Source organism: Canis lupus, chromosome 10 (genome assembly GCF_003254725.2).
Source record: "Canis lupus dingo isolate Sandy chromosome 10, ASM325472v2, whole genome shotgun sequence".
NCBI classification, from domain to species: Eukaryota; Metazoa; Chordata; class Mammalia; order Carnivora; family Canidae; genus Canis; species Canis lupus.
This window is the reverse complement of record NC_064252.1, coordinates 15665281-15681570: the sequence shown is the minus strand read 5'-3', so window position 1 is coordinate 15681570 and position 16290 is coordinate 15665281. Positions and strand designations below refer to the sequence as shown.

General features: G+C 51.1%; 2 long non-coding RNA genes across 2 annotated transcripts; both read left to right on the top strand.

Moving 5' to 3' along the window:
• The first annotated feature begins 605 nt into the window (after window positions 1-605).
• LOC112677834 (uncharacterized) lies at window positions 606-3695 on the top strand. Its single transcript, XR_003147218.3, has 2 exons — window positions 606-1212; window positions 3117-3695. It is a non-coding gene; the product is annotated as an uncharacterized LOC112677834 (long non-coding RNA).
• A 6075-nt stretch (window positions 3696-9770) lies between these two features.
• Window positions 9771-15790, top strand: LOC118350035 (uncharacterized). Its single transcript, XR_007413388.1, has 3 exons — window positions 9771-10016; window positions 10852-10916; window positions 15462-15790. It is a non-coding gene; the product is annotated as an uncharacterized LOC118350035 (long non-coding RNA).
• Window positions 15791-16290: the final 500 nt, after the last annotated feature.

Here is a 16290-nt window from a genome sequence, read left to right as displayed (position 1 = left end):
CCCACCCTCGGCTCTCCCACTCCCTGGCTCTCCCACCCCCTGGCTCTCCCACCCTCGGCTCTCCCACCCCCCGGCTCTCCCACCCCCTGGCTCTCCCACCCTCGGCTCTCCCACCCCCCGGCTCTCCCACCCCCCGGCTCTCCCACCCCTCGGCTCTCCCACCGCCCTGCTGTCTCACCCCCGGGCTCTCCCACTGCCTGGCTCTCCCACCCCCTGGCTCTCCCACCCTCGGCTCTCCCACTCCCTGGCTCTCCCATCCCCGGCTCTCCCACCCCCGTCTCTCCCACTGACGGGCTTTCCCACCGACCTGTTCACTCCTGCAGGCAGGCGCCGGGGTTTCACCTGCTGCCTACGACGTGCCAGCAGCTTCTCGGAGCCCCCGCCCCGTGTCTTTCTGCGGGGACGTATTTCCTGGGAGAGGTCGCAGCCCCTGAGGCCCTGGCCATACCTGGAGGGGGTCCCTGGGGGCCCTCTGGGATTTGCTCCTGTGCCCCCCCCATCCTGGTCAGCTCAGCTGGGGAGGCTGAGCTTTGTGACACCCCCCCTCCGTCATCCCTGCGCAGGTGCCGTCAGCCGGGTTTGGGGGTGGGGGGACTTCCCTGGACGGTCGCTCACCGGCCTGTCTCCCTTCCCGCCACGTATCAGGAGGGACGTCTCTCCACGCGCCCCTCTCCCCGCGGGCGGCCCCGTCTCTTCTCCCGCGGGCGGCCCCGCATTCTGTGCGCCCTGTGCACGAGGAGGCTGCCTCCCGGAGCCCGGGGACGGATGCCACAGCCTGGCCGGCGCTGCTGCGGCTCTGGTGCCCCCTCCCAGCAGGCGCCCCTTACACCCTGATGCCCCCCAGTACCCCGAGGCCCCCGGCATCCCGAGTCGCCCACCCCCCGCACCCGAGGGCTTGCACAGGCACCGGTCCCCCCCGCCTGGCGCCCTGCTACGGAAGGACGTGTCCGTGATGCCCCCGCGTGTCCACAGAGCGCACACCTCTACCTGTGTCCCCGCCCCCCGCAGCCTGGTGTGCCGGAGAGCTCCGGGGCGGCTGCAGTGTCACGTCGCAGGGGGCCTCGGGGTGCCAGGGGGCCTCGGGGTGTAAGGGGGGGGGAGCCCCGCACGACCTGGTGCAGGTGTGTCGGAGAGCTCCGGGGCAGCTGCCAGAAGCGCTTCCCGCGGGTGGAGCCGTGTCCTCGCGTCCCGTGGGTTCACAGCGGTGGTCAGGTGGGTCCATGTGGGGACCGACTGTAGCGGGGTCAGGGGGGAGGGTGCCCTGGGTGATGTTGTACTGATCTACTAGATTTTAAAAGCTAATTGTGAGTAAGTCACGGAACTCCAAAAGGCCTTATATTTTTATCAAATAAGTCCTTAGCTTTGTTTAAAGAAGGCATTCCATACGTCTTTATTTATTAACATCATAGGAGGTTTTCCTTTGCAATTTTTTTTCCCCACCTCATGTGGCAGTTTTCCAAGAGCCCTGCTCTGGTGCTACCTGCTACCTGCTACCTGCGGGCGGTGGAGAGGGCCCAGCATCTGGGTGGTATGGTCAAAAGCTGCCTGAGCCCTCACAAGCTGAGACTTCGTGTTTCGGCTACCGTGTTTAAGGGAGGGAGGAGGGGGATCCCTGGGGGACTCAGCAGTTGAGGACCTGCCTGCAGTCCAGGGCATGACCCCGGGTCGCGGGTTCGAGGCCCACATCGGGCTCCTTGCCTGGAGGCGGCTTCTCCCTCTGCCTGTGTCTCTGCCTCTCTCTCTGTGTCTCTCATGAATACATAAAATCCTAAAAAATAAAAATAAAAAAGGATGGACCATGCCTGTTAACCCTGTTTGTAAGAATTCCGTATTTCCATGAATGAGAAGCTTCTGGGACTTGGTAGGAGAGCCCTGGGTGTTCCCGCCCTCCACTGACCCTCAATTACTCTTCCCTTAAGGTAAGATGTTCCACTTTGAGCATTTCCTTTCTTTCTCTAAGATTTTATCTATTTCTCCTGGAGAGACACAGAGAGGCCGAGGGAGAAGCAGGCCCCCTGCATGGACCCCGACTGGACTCGATTCCGGGACCCAGGGTCACGCCCTGGGCCGCGCAGCTGCTCCTCCCCTGAGCCCTCCTTCTCTCCCCTACCCGGGGCGCCCCAGAGTATTTTCCGTGAATATGTGCTGGTAATTTCTTCCTCGGAGAATAAGTGACATTTCAGTCCGTATCCCCAACCTGCACGGGGTCCCATTAGGCAGCCGCGACTTGTGCGCATCGTTGCGCGGGGCGCCCCTGGAGACTCCTCCTGGGTGCCAGCCGGGGTCACCGGGCCCACCCGGGGCGCCCTGGCTGCTGTCCCCTCCCCGCCGGGATGCTCCGGACCGCGCAGGATGGGCAGGGAAGCCAGGCATCCGCTCGCTCAGCAAAGCTGTGGGATATGCCCGCCGTGTGGGCCCGACGGGAACCTGAGTGTGACCAGCCCCGCGTGCAGGTGAGCAGGGGAGTGACCCGGGCCAGGACAGCAATGTGGGGGCCTCCGCCCGCGGTGAAGTTATGCAAAAATATGGGCGGCCAAGCCACGAGCAGCTGCGGCTGAGCATTTCCATCATTTTTGTTAAATATCCTGCAAATGATGCGGCTGCCTGTAAGGGGAGATTGCATCAAAATGAAGTGTGTGCACGAGGAAAATATTAATGACTCCTCTCCATGTACTGGGCTCTAGATAATGCAGCTGTTTTTAGCCTCCAGCTGTGCAAACGACTTACTTTTTCTGGGAGAAAAAAGAAGACTTCCTGTTTGGTTTTATTTCCATCTCATTTGCGGTTTACTTATCTTCCCTTGCCTTAGTTTCCAGACGTCCGTTTGGGGAGCATCCCCACCGTCCCCACTGCCTTCCCCCGCGACAGGAGCCAGGGCATGGAGGCCGCATCTGGGTCTCTGGGGATGCGTTCCAGCTCCAGGGGTGGCCGCCTGTTGGGGCCCCAGGGCCTCGGTCCAGGTGACACAGGCTGCGTAGTGCTGCTGCTGCTGCTGCAGTCCCGGCTGCCCCAAGGCCGGGAGTAGGAGGCGAAACCAGCGCCCGCCCCAGTTCTCACCAAAGTCTGACCGAATGTGCCCAGAGGTGCCTAAACCAAGGCCATCTCTTGTTTTTTAGGAATAAATAGGAGCAACGCGGGTGGCAGGAGAGTGTGTGCTGGAAGCAGCAGGGGCCGCCAAGGGACATCCAGGCAGAGCACTGGAGAAGGGTGGGCACACTTGCCGTCGGAAGTGGCCAGAGGTGGGAGTCCTCTCCCTCCCCAGCTCACCAACCATCACGACGGTCCTTCCAAACCCGACAGACATGGAAAACTGAAGTGCAGGGAGGTTAAAGACAGCCCAGGATCACACAGCTCCCGAGTCACCCCGGCTCCGAAGGTCCAGTAACACCTGCCCGAGTGGAAGGGCGCTGGGAAGAGTAACGAGCCCTAATAACGAGCAGGAATGGGGAGCAGGGAGCAGCTGCTTTCGCAGAGATCAGTTTTACTCATTACTCAGGTTCCCCTAAGGCCTGGCCGTGAAACACCTCTTCCTCCTGAGACACCTGCCTTGGCTCCCAGGCCCTGGCGCTTGCTCGTGGGAGCCTGCTCAAAACAACGTGGGGACGGGCCTGGAAAATGAGACACGCGACAGGAGGATGTGGGGAGGGAGGAGCCCAAGGGCAGATATCGAGGAACATAAATGCCCCGAGAGAGAAGAGAGTCTGGCATGTTCTGGTCTCCGCCTGGGGTCCCGTTTAGCTCCATTCGCAGAGACCCTGTCCGTGCTGTTCCCACACCCCTAGACCTCAGAACCGAGAGGGACTGACACAAAGAGAGGGCTTCGTAGCCATGCTTGCACGAATGCATGAAAACCAGCATGAATGGGGACACCTAGTGGGGCTCAGCGGTTTAGTGCCACCTTCGGCCCAGAGTGCGACCCTGGGGTCCCGGGATCGAGTCCCTCATCGGGCTTCCTGCATGGAGCCTGCTTCTCCCTCTGCCTGTGTCTCTGCCTCTCTCTCTCTGTGTCTCTCATGAATAAATAAACAAAATCTTAAAAAAAAAAAAAAACCAGCATGAATGAAAACTGAGCAATACCTGGGCCCTGGGTATTGGTGAACGGACGTCAAACCCCACCGAATCGGCATTGGGCAGGGGGACGGCCTGAGCATTTAAAATGAGAAAACTTCTTAATTCACGAATTTGTTCATGATTAGCCTCGCTTCTTTGTTCATATTTTATTGTACCCGGTAGCCTCATGCTGTTCACTTGGCTTCAGAGACCTTGTGTTTTTCCAGACAAACATACTGCTCGTTACAAAGGCCATTTCTAGCCTTTCACGAATGAATGGGGAATAATGCCAATATTTGACAACTTCATTTCATCGGCTGTTCATCTATGTAAAAGTTATTAGGATCATTTATTTCTAAATATATTCTGGATTGATAGCTAAATCAAACTCAAATAATTGTCAAATTGGCTACAGATACACTGTAATAACTTCAGCGTCCCTCATTACCCGCTCTACAGACATGCGCTTGGACTAACTCAAGTTTTATGTTAGATAATAATCTGTCTTCAGTATAAACTGTAATTATATGTAATTGTGCTCTCTGGGATATGAGAACTAACAGATTTACTGGAAATCCGCAAATAAAATGCCTGACATCCATTTTGCCTCCTATTTTGATGCTTCTCAACCTCACCGCTGCTCTAGGCATGTCTCGTGTTCCTTCACCCTGTGATTCCTTCACCCGCGGTTTTACTCGTGTTAAAACCGCCGGACATTGGCACAAAATGTGGCCAAGATTTTTTTCGATTTTGATGTACTTTTACTTTTCAGTGCAATCAGCAGGCATCGGTCATAATTCCATGAGAATCCGCGGGACGAGTCATTAGTTAGGAGCACCAGGCTGTACGCTGGCAGTTCCACCTGCATCCCTTCAGGTGAGCACTTGTCACCCTGAAATCAAATCCCGTGGCTGCAGCGTATAGTCTGCGGGGACCGGCGTCACAAAATACCGAAGACCGAGTGGCCTGAACAACAGAAATTTTTTTTCCAGCCCTGGGGCCTAGAGATCCAGACCCAGGGTGTCAGCAGGTTTGATTTCTTCACAGGCTTCTTTCCTCGGCAGCAGAGGGCTGTCTCCTTCCCGTGTCGTCCTGTCTGTTGAGTCTGTGTCCTTATCTCCTTTTATAGGGGACACCAGTCATATTGGCTTGAGGTCCACCCATATGGTCTCCTCCTACTTTAGCTACTTCTTTAGGGACCCTGTCTCCAAATACAGTCACATTCTGAGGTACGGGGCGGGGGTCAGAAGAGAACACATGAATTTTGAAGAGACATGGTTTGGCCTATGACAATACCATTTCCTTGTGATGTATCCCCTAGAATAATCTCGACAGCTGGGCTGTATTGTTTCCAGACGTAATCAAGGGTTCCTCACATTCAAACAAGGATCTCTGCCACAGGCAGATGACTCTGGCAGTTTATGGGGCAGATAAAGTGAGGAAATCAGTGGGTCGATAGTGTTGCTGCTGCAGAGGACAGACATGTGGCTTTGATGGAGTCCTTATACACTAATTAGGTCTGTGTGCACATGTTTGTGCGTGTGGTTTTTAATCTGAACAACCAACATCAAAAGTGGTTTTAAAAATCCCGTTGTGCATGTGGAAAAAAAGAAATCGAGGCTCAGAGAATTTACCTATCGCGTACAATGGCGAGATGATTGATCATGAAGCTAGGATTAAAACCCAGATTTCTCTAATCTGAAGATCCTGAAACTGTTGCCCGTCTCCCTAAAGACTCAACATGGTTTCTGAACGAGCCTTTGAGAAAACGATTAAATGAGAATCTCTTTTCTTCTTTCGTATCTGTAGACAATAACCCGGTGCTCCTCTTGAATTTATAGAGGTGACTCACCGGAGGAATTTGATTCAGGTAGACTGAACCAAAAAATTGTTGTAAGATCTGAAATCCCACCCAGAGAGCAGCGCTTGGACCTCCTGGGCTTACCCGTGATGGTTAATGGCGGAATGCTCATACATCTTAAAGCCGCGCTAATTTAGAACCATTCAACTTAAATACAATCTCTGTTACAAATACAGTTTTCGTCTGCTCGTCTGTAAATCACATCTGGCAAAAAGAGCCAGATGGTTTTCCCCAAATTTGGAAAGTACACATCTAATGGCTTAGCATACACAAATTCCTGCAAGGACCTGTGAGAGAAGTCCTAAGGGACAAGACAGTTATCCTACAGTCTACGAGAGATATAACTAGAGGTTGGGAGGCTGCCCACGCAAGGAGACCCACACCATGACCTATTTTTGGAAACACTGATGTTGGTGACTCAAGCTGAGAAGTTAAAATTGCTCCTTATTTGGGCAGAGATACTTGGAGCATCAGAGGTACATTGAACAAGAGTCGCCAATTCTAATTGTGTTGGGTAGGCCAGGAGTTTTGTATAAAACGATATGCTATCGAATTCTTTACTTCGTATTATATTTACAACCAAGTATCTTGGAGCAGCCCCAAAACAATCTTGACAACTGTTAAAAAAAAAAAAAAAAAACTATTAAGACTGGCAGCGCAGAAAGGATGACTTCTGTCATTAAACAAAAAGTGATGGGACAGGAAATTATTTGCAAAATAACTGAACGATGCCATAGCAAAAATCAAGATGGAACAAGAATATCATCATCTTGAATGAGATGCTCTCACTCTATGATATTTATATCCCCATGGTTTTCCTTAATTTAAACCTCAGCCTAGAAGGTTAAATTGAGTTTCCTGATCTCCCTCAAAAAAGGGCAAGGCTTGGAAAACAAAACTTATTTTTGAGGTGTACCTTAGGGATGTATCATGATCACAATATTTTCAATCACAAAGGATTACAGTAAATATTATGCAATGTTTAAGTGGATTGACTGGACTGTGTATGTAGGAGACATTATATTTTAGTTCTCTGAAGCATGGTTTGTATGTACATTTACATTTTTTTGGTCATGAGAGGCCACTAACTTCTCATATTGTTAGATGGCAATGGAATGAACTCCTGATAAAGGCAATCATTTCACAGACCAAGTTCATAGAGAAGAAAGACAGAAAACACAGAAGGGGGAAGCTATATAAATTGTGTAGCTGTGTTTTGTCCATGTTAAAAATATATGTATTTGTATATAAAAATAATATTTATAAAAATATATATTTGTATATAAAATATTCATAAAAATAAAAAATATATATTTGCATATAAAAATAATATTTATAAAAATAAATATATATTTATATGCAAATATTTATATATAGACACACATACACAGACAAAAATCATGATAGAAGAAATCAAATATTTATATTTTGCTGAAATTTTGTATTATTTTGAATCAGCATTGGCTGTCCTGTAACAGTGGTCTAGGCCGTTAGAATAAGCAAAGCTTTTAAGGTAAAGGTGTGGTGCTTGGGGAAGCTCTCTTTTATGTCAGCTGTGCTCCTTTGCATGTCACACAGTAACGATCATTTTATGATTATATCCGTACATTTACGTACACTTAACAAAAAAAGATTTTAAGAGTGAAATGTGCCACCGACTACCCTGAAGGATTTTAGTTTTGCTGAAGCATCTTTCTGTAAATTTTTTTTTGGCATCTTTCTGTAAATTACTGCAATACTTGGACCCATCATGTTTAAATTACCAAATGAACAAAGAAATAACACAGTGCAGAGGAGGGGCTTCTTTTTCCTCGTGGAATACACAATCAGGGTGTATCCTGTGGGTAGAATCAGAATTCAATGACAGATAACAAGACTTTCGACAGAGGGCGACCCAGGACTCTTGCACGAGGTCTCCCCTGAAGGTCTCACCGACCTTGGGTGCGCAGTGGCCATATTCAGGGGCCTTGATCTGAGGCAATAGGAGTAAAACACACCTACGGGTTTATCTTAAAACACCTAAGTTTATTTAATGTAAACTTGGTAGGTGTCTACAGTAGGTGCTCAGTAGGTGTCTTGATATAAACTCGTCACTGTGTTTTGCTCCTCTTTGCCTCAGATCGGTCATGCCACCCCCCGACCCTGAGTGGCCCTGACAGATCACTGGGACAGTACAATGGTAGAAACCATTGCTCCTCTTTTAAATGTGAGAAGATCTGAGTTTCCAGACGATTTACTGACGATCACAGGGCTCTTCTGCGGCACAACTGGCATTGCCATCCGCTCTTGTTTTCTAGTTTGAGGCTTGAACTCCATCACAAATTAGTTCAAAATAAATCACAATCGCTTTTACAGTCATCTAATACGTTGATTTGGTCCTTCTGCGAGGTTGCTCTTGAATTATTATTATTATTTTTTAGACCCAAGGCTCTTTTCATTCAATGACACTCAGAAGCCATTTCTCCGATTCCCTAGCCCAACTGTTGAGTAATTGGTTGACCCGTAGCAAACCCGCAGACATAGAAACAAAGAGCAAAACTGCTGGGGGAAAGCGGTTGGCATCTAAATTATAGCTTAAGTGGTTTTTAATCCAGTTGTTATTTTCCTAGCCAATGAATTGTCTTTGTTCACAAATCTAAAACTGACGTTTCCGGTGTGTGGACTCTTTTGAGAAGTTATTGTTTAAAAAATTCTGCTCAAACAGGACGCGTATCCAGCACATGAAATCATCTGCTGCTGTGAATAGACCTGAGATCTGGCCACCATTATTTGGTCACTGAAAGACGCTAATTGAGATTTAAAATTTTATTCAGTGTCCGTCACAGCGAGAACAGATATGCCAGAGTGGATGAATTTAATTTTAGCAAACACAATGGGAAAAAATAAATGATGGAATATGTGAGCAACGCAGACAAATGGAGAAACGTCTCAAAGCGAAGGGTTTTCTCTGTTCTAGAGTCTAAATTTAACCGCAGTTCTCTAAGATTTGTTGGATGCTCTTGTTGTGGTATTTTATGTTTTGTCATAAACTTTAGTTTTGCTATGCTAAGTTACCTGCTCATAGGACTGCTTTTCTGTGTAAAATTAAGGTGTAGAATTTGTGACTAAATCATCACATAATAGTCCACCCTCAAACCTGGGCATCTTAGCTTTTTACGGGAATTGTGATGACCTCATTCATGCTGCTCTGAAAGAAAGTAAATTAATCAAACTTTAATTGCCAAGGTGCTTCCTAGGAAATGGACGCGATGAAATGAATATTAATCCATCTTATATGCATTTTGCAGCCAAACATCAAACCTTCCCATTTCACTGTTTGGATGAACAACGTACGAGGCAAAAAAAAGGGACAAGTAATAGCTTGATACCTTTCTAAAAGATAATTTTAAAAATTCTTGATTCTTAGAAACATCGGACTTGCTTAAAGGCATGAGATCTTGGGTGGTGCATTTGGCTGAGTGGCTGACTCTTGGTTTGATCGTCAGGTGACGATCGCATGATGCTCTCTCTCTCTCTCTAAAATAAAAAATATAAAAAAAATAAAAGACTGAGATGTTACATTTAAAAAAATATAAATGAAAACCTGGAATATATAACTATCTAGAAAGAAGACTGATTTCATAATGGAAATCATGGTAAGAGAATTCTTTTTTTAAGATATAAAAAAATTACTTATTTGTCAAAGAGAGAGCATAGGCAAGGGGAGCAGCGGGGGAAAGGGAGACACATGCTCCGCCGGGGGATGTGGGCGCGATGGCAGGACCCTGGCAACCGCCCTGAGCTGAAGGCCCACACGCTCCCCAACGGAGCCACCCGGCGCCCAATCCTAAGAGAATTGACTTCATCCCTTGCTGAGAACCAAACGAATCCATTTCACTCCCGTGATGACCTAACACAACGTCATCCATTCGTTCACTTACGGGCATCCTAGCAACACCTCCGGAGGCCTATGAGGACCCAGGCCCGGGGTGAGCAGCGCACCTGACCCTCTGCTCAGGTCCCAGGACAGGTGCCTCCTCGCAGAAGACCCAAGGGGCCGTGAGGAGGCCGACGGAGCTGTTCCCGAGGCGGGTGCTTCCTCTGCTCCCCCAGGAGGGGGATCCCGGTGAGCCTGGGGACCAGGAGGGCCCACTGCCACCCCCAGGGATAGCAGGGGCTGGTCCGCAGTGCTCATGGTGGTTACTACTGGGGACCAGGCCTACGGGGCCCAGAGGACTAGGAGGGGGATCCAGGTGGGCCTGGGGACCAGGTGGGCCCACCCCCACCCCCACCCCCAGGGAGAGCAGGGGCTTATGGTGGTTACTGCTGGGGACCAGGCCTCTGGGGCCCAGAGGACCAGGAGGGGGATCCTGGTGGGCTGAGAGACCAGGTGGACCCACCCCCACCCCTAGGGACAGCAGGGACTGGTCAGCAGTACTTATGGTGGTTATTGCTGGGGGACCAGGCCTCCGGGGCCTAGAGGACCAGGAGGGGGACCAGGTGAGCCTGGGGACCAGTAGTGCCCACCCCCACCCCCAGGGACAGCAGGGGCTGGTCCGCAGTGGTTATGGTGGTTATTGCTGGGGGACCAGGCCTCCGGGGCCCAGACGACCAGGAGGGGGATCCAGGTGAGCCGGGGGACCAGGTGGGCTCACCCCCACCCCCACCCCAGGGACAGCAGGGGCTGGTCTGCAGTGCTCATGGTGGTTACTGCTGGGGACCAGGCCTCTGGGGCCCAGAGGACCGGGAGGGGGATAGTAGGGACGGTGGTTAGGTTCACACTGAAAAACATCCCTATGCTCCTTTATCCTGCGAGTGTGTGAAAGTATTTTTGGGACCTGGCGTCTTCACAAGCCCCAAGGGTTATTCCTGGAGGTGCCAGAGGCTCCAGGTTTCTTGGGAGAGTCTTGGTTTAGGGCCGCAGCTCAGGTGTTAGCGACGCGACCTCCTTGTCCGCTCAGGAGTCTCAGGCTTTGGGCAGTAACCCGCAGCATCACCTACGTGAAGCCCACGGAACAACGGAGAGGTATTTTTTTTCTTAATTGTTATTTATTTGTTCTTTTGAGATTTTATTTCTGTGTTTGAGAGGGAGGGAGGAGGGAGGGAGGGGGAGCAGAGGCACAGGGAGAAGCAGGCACGTGCCCCTGGGACGACCCAGAGGTCAGACAGTGCAGACCGGGCTGTAGGGAAGGGGCTGCAGCAAGTGGCACCAGGACTTGGCCGGTGGGAGCTCGAAGCCAGGGTCCGGCTTGCACAGGAACATGCACTCACGCGGGCTAACCGCCGGCCTAGGTTGGGGCACAGGGATGCAGGCACCTGAGGCTGCACCTGAGGCTGCACCTGCTGCCCCCGGGCACCGGGTGGACTCTGCAGACTTGCGGGCCTCCAGGGGGCCTGGAGCCAGTAGGGCGGCTCCCCCAGGGCGGCTCCCCCACGCTTATTAACTTACGAAGGAAAGACCTCTAGTGATTGGGGTCCCGGAGTGCATCACCGAGTTAAGATTGAGCTTAATGGGTTTGGTTTTTTCCCCCAAGAAACTATTACACAAAGTCTGAATCAATTGCTGGGTCCTTGTTAAATCCAATACCAAGCAGACACAACACAGGCGCTTTTTTTTTTTTAAGATTTTTATTTATTTATTCATGACAGACACAGAGAAAGAGGCAGAGACACAGGGAGAGGGAGAAGCAGGCTCCATGCAGGGAGCCCAAGTGGGACTCGATCCTGGGTCTCTAAGATAATGACCTGAGCCAGGGGCAGGTGCTCAACCGCTGAGCCCCCGGGCTTTATTTATTTATTTATTTATTTATTTATTTATTTATTTATTTATTTAAAATTTTATTTATTTATTCATGAGAGACACACAGAGAGAGGCAGAGACAGGCAGAGGGAGAAGCAGGCTCCCTGTAGGGAACCCAAGGGAGGACTTGATTCCAGGTCTCTAAGATCATGACCTGAGCCAGGGACAGGTGCTCCACTGCTGAACCCCCAGTCCCCGGGGCCTTATTTACTTATTTATTTATTTTAAATTTTACTTATTTATTTCTGAGAGACACAGAGAGAGAGAGAGAGAGAGAGAGAGGCAGAGACACAGGCAGAAGGAGAAGCAGGCTCCATGCAGGGAGCCCGGGTCTCTAAGATCATGACCTGAGCCAGGGGCAGGTGCCCTGCCGCGGACACCCGCCCCCCCCCCCATACCTCATACCTCCACCCCAACCCCGGGTCTTGTTTAAACCTCCCCGACGTCTGAGCCACTAGTTCTGTGTGTCCCGCCTCCGGCCCACGGCTCCCCTTCCTCCCCGCGGGCTTGATGCTCCTGATGGCCGCACTTGTGTGCCCCAGGCCGCAGCCCCCAGGTGGCCGCCCCGGGCCACTGGCCTTCTGCGCTCCCCCCCACCCCCAACGCCCGGCCACCTGCTGGCAGGTTCAGGGGGGCGGGCCGGGGGCTTCCCCGGCTGTGCGGCCGGGAAGGGGAAGGGCCTCGGAAAGGGGAGGCGTTCAGGTCATCCGGGAGCCTAAAAACATCTTTCTTGGGGACTCCTGGGGGGCTCAGCGGTTTGGCGCCCGCCTTTGGCCCAGGGCGTGATCTTGGAGTTCCGGGATCGAGTCCCGCTTCGGGCTCCCTGCATGGAGCCTGCTTCTCCCTCTGCCTGGGTCTCTGCCTCTCTCTCTCTGTCATATGAATAAATAAATAAAAAATCTTTAAAAAAAAAAAAGAATAGCTTAAAAAACATCTTTCTTATGGGAATATTAGAAAGTCTTATTTTCAGGGAATAAATGGACGGGGAAGTTAAAAAAAATGGGAAAACCAGTGTCTACTTAGTAGGCCGTGACCCTAGACCTCGGACACCCGAGAATAAGCCGCTTCGGCTCCTGTTGGACTAAGTCCAAGTCAGAGAGAACGGACCCGCCCGATTTCCAGACGCGTCGTGGCCTTGCGTGGGCTCGTCCTGCTGCGTGGCCGTCGCTGCGGGTGGGCCCTTAGGGCTGGGCCCCCACTTGTCACTTTCGGGGCTGCGAGGTATCCCCGCGAATCTCGGTGCTGTGGGGGGAGGCGGGTACATGTGGCGGGGCGTCCGCGGGGTCACGGGGCAGTGGGGGGAGCCGTCCATTGCTCAGGGCGGGCCCCTCTGCACCTTCCACCGGGGCCTCCGGGTTGAAGGCCCTCCGCCCCCCCCCCTCACCTCACTCCTCCCCTCTCCCTCCACTGCTCCTCCCCCCCCACTCCTCCCCTCCTCCCCCCTCTCCTGCCCGCCCCTGGGCTCTTTCCCTCCCGTCCACTGCTCAGGGCGGGCCCCTCGGCGCCTAGCACCATGGCCTCCGGGGTTGCCGGCCCTCCGCCCGCACAGCCAGCTGCCCCCCTTTCCCCCTCCCCTCCCTTTCCTCCTCCGTCCTGCCCGCCCCTGCACTCCTTTGGTCCCGTCCACTGCTCATGGCGGCCCCTCTGCACCTCCACGGCCTCCAGGATTGGAGGCCCTCCGCCCCCCTCTCCTGCCCGCCCCTGCTCTCCTTCCGTCCCGTCCACTGCTCAGGGCGGGCCCCTCCACGCCTTGCACCGTGGCCTCCGGGATTGCAGGCCCTCCGCTCCCCGCCCCGCCCCGCCCCTGCGCTCCTTCCGTCCCGTCCACTGCTCAGGGCGGGCCCCTCCGCGCCTCGCACCGTGGCCTCCAGGGTTTCAGGCCCTCAGCCCCCCCCGTCCGCCGGCACAGCCCCCCCCACAACCCGCGGCCACTGCACAGGTGCAGCCAGGCGGGAGCCCACAGCCCACGTGTCCCGGCCCCCAGGCAAGCTATGGGGGTGACGGTGCGCCCCGACTGCGCTCCCCGGCCCTTTGCCACTGCCGGGAGGACTTCGGAGGCTGCTGCGCGGGCGTCTCTGACTTGGGGGCGCACGTCGTTTTCGGTTTGCAGAGCCCCAGTCCCCAGGTCCGTACCGCGCCCGCCCCCTCCCCCCTGCCCCTCCTCCTCGGCGTCCGTGCTGCCATCGCGCCCTGGGGACTCGATGCGGCCTCTACCCCCAGGTCCGTTCTGCTGCGGACACGCGAGTGTGTTTGCAGAGCTTCTGCGTTTGCAGAGCTTCAGCAGAAGAGACGCCCTCCGGGGTGACAACCGCTGCCTCCCACTACGGAGAACCGTTATTACCATTATTTAGATTTCATGCATTTATCCGTGAGCCACAGCGAGAGAGGCAGGGTCCCAGGCGGAGGGAGAAGCAGGCGCCCTGCGAGGACCGGGCACAGGACTCGAACCCGGGCCCTGGGGTCACGCCCTGGGCTGCAGGCAGGTGCTCCTCGGCTGGGCCACCAGGGCCCCAGGTGTGTCGCCCTGATGTGGGTGTGATGGGCTCAGCTCGTGGTGATGCGGGGTCCACGAAAGTGCGCTCCCCCCCCCGCCCCCCCCCCGGGCGGCTCCTGCGGGCGGCTCCTGCGCCTCTCTATCCTGGAAGCTGCGCGGGACCTATGGGGGGGGGGGCGGCGCTCACAGGGTCCTTGCTGCGACTCCCTCTGCGCCCCAGCAGCAGGTGCCCCCCATACCCAGGCTCTGCGCCCCCGGAGGGAGGAGTCTACTTTGACATTTTTTAGTATACTTTTTAAATTTTAACCATCGGAGTGGTATAAGTTGGTATTTCGATTTCAGTTTGTATTTTTCTGAATGTTAAGATTTTAACACCCTTTTTTGCCATTTGAATTTCTTCAAATGAGTTTTTTTTTTTTTAACTCTGTCCATTTGTCAATTGTATACTAAATTAGTTAATAGTTTTCTCCAGTGATAGGACCTGCAGCACTTCTCCAGCGAGCTGTAGCATTCACTGCTTTTTTTGTTTTTGTAGTATAACGCACAGAAAGTCTTACATTTGTGATAATTGTCCAATATGTCAGTCTTTCATTCTGGTGCTTTTACTGGTTTAACAAATTTTCCGTTGCCTACAATTATAAACATGTGCTCCTATATTTCTCTGTAAAAGTTTGATGTTTTATCTTCCCATACTAAGTCTTAAATCCACATGATAATTCTCATAAGGTTTTAAATTTTATTTATGGGTGACCCATTCCAGAACATTATCTTGGCTTATAATCCACCAATGATAATACACGGGATCTGGATTTAGTCAAAAGGAGTTGGGGTTTGCTAAGGTCTTTTTTTTTAATCTATCTTCATAATACACTTAGCTTATAATAATTTATTTTTTGCTGTATTGTCTATAAAATTCCAAGTACCTAGTGTTTTGTGTGTATATCTGGGTAGAGATGGGATCCGCTTTAAGTTCCAGATGTATTCATTTATTAAAAAGCCAAAAATTCCTTGCAGTTATATTTTTAAATGTTTTCCATTTTTTTCAATGTTTTCAAATTCATGGCCTTTAGCATCTCAATTTTTAATTCTTGTTATTTTGTCTTTTAGTCCTTTATTAATTTAAAATTTCTATGGCTTCAACAGAAAGTCCTGGCCTAGCATCAGAATTCTACTTCTGCTTCTATTGCTTCTGTGTGTGTTTATTATTTTTTTTTAGTAAATCACAATATTGAACATATTTCCTTATCTCTAAAATCAATTTAATATTTCCTTTTCAGTTCACTTATGTTCAATGAGGCTTATGCAACATATGACTAAAAAAAAATTGGGAAAAAAAAAAACCCACCCAAGAATTTGCAAGTTTATCTGCAGGACCTTTTTGAACAAGTGCATCGCTTGTAACAAACATTATCATCCAAAGCATCACGTGCATCTTCTGGAACATGAATTAGAATTAAATGGCTGGCAGTCTCTGGGGCGGAGTGAAACTTCTCGTCTGACGTTATGAGCTGCCTGTAGCTCATCGGAGAACCAGCCACTCGCTAGCTAGAGTAACTGTTTTGAAGACTAATGTGAAAAGGTATTTAATAAAGTATAAATGTCGGGATTTTAGCATTAGCACATTAATATATTCTCTTCATTTCATAAAATACCGTTTGAAAAAGTATAGAAACCTGTTAAAGTACCTCGGGTAGATCCCCATGTAAGGCATCATTAAATAATTAATCAAGTTCCTGACCTCATGCTACGCGCTGTAGTTAGGACGCAGTGTCCAGGGGGTTAAGAGGCATGCATTTTTTTTTTTTTTTGCTTTTAAATATAAAGATCATTAATTAGAAAACATGAAAGTCTTAAAGTCTCAAATTCCTATGTGCCTAGTGAAATACTGAGAAGACCTTGCCAGTACCTCATCTCGGAAAACCAGATCAGCATCAAATACATTAATTCAAATCTAAACATACAAAAAAAAAAAAAAAAGTACCATCCAGAAGTATTTGCTACAGCTGCACTTAAACATTAGGGGACCCAAGGCCATGGTGCAGGTCTGTAACGTCGTGGGGTATTGTGCTGAGGTGGTTTTCCTGCTGGTCTCACTTATATGATAAT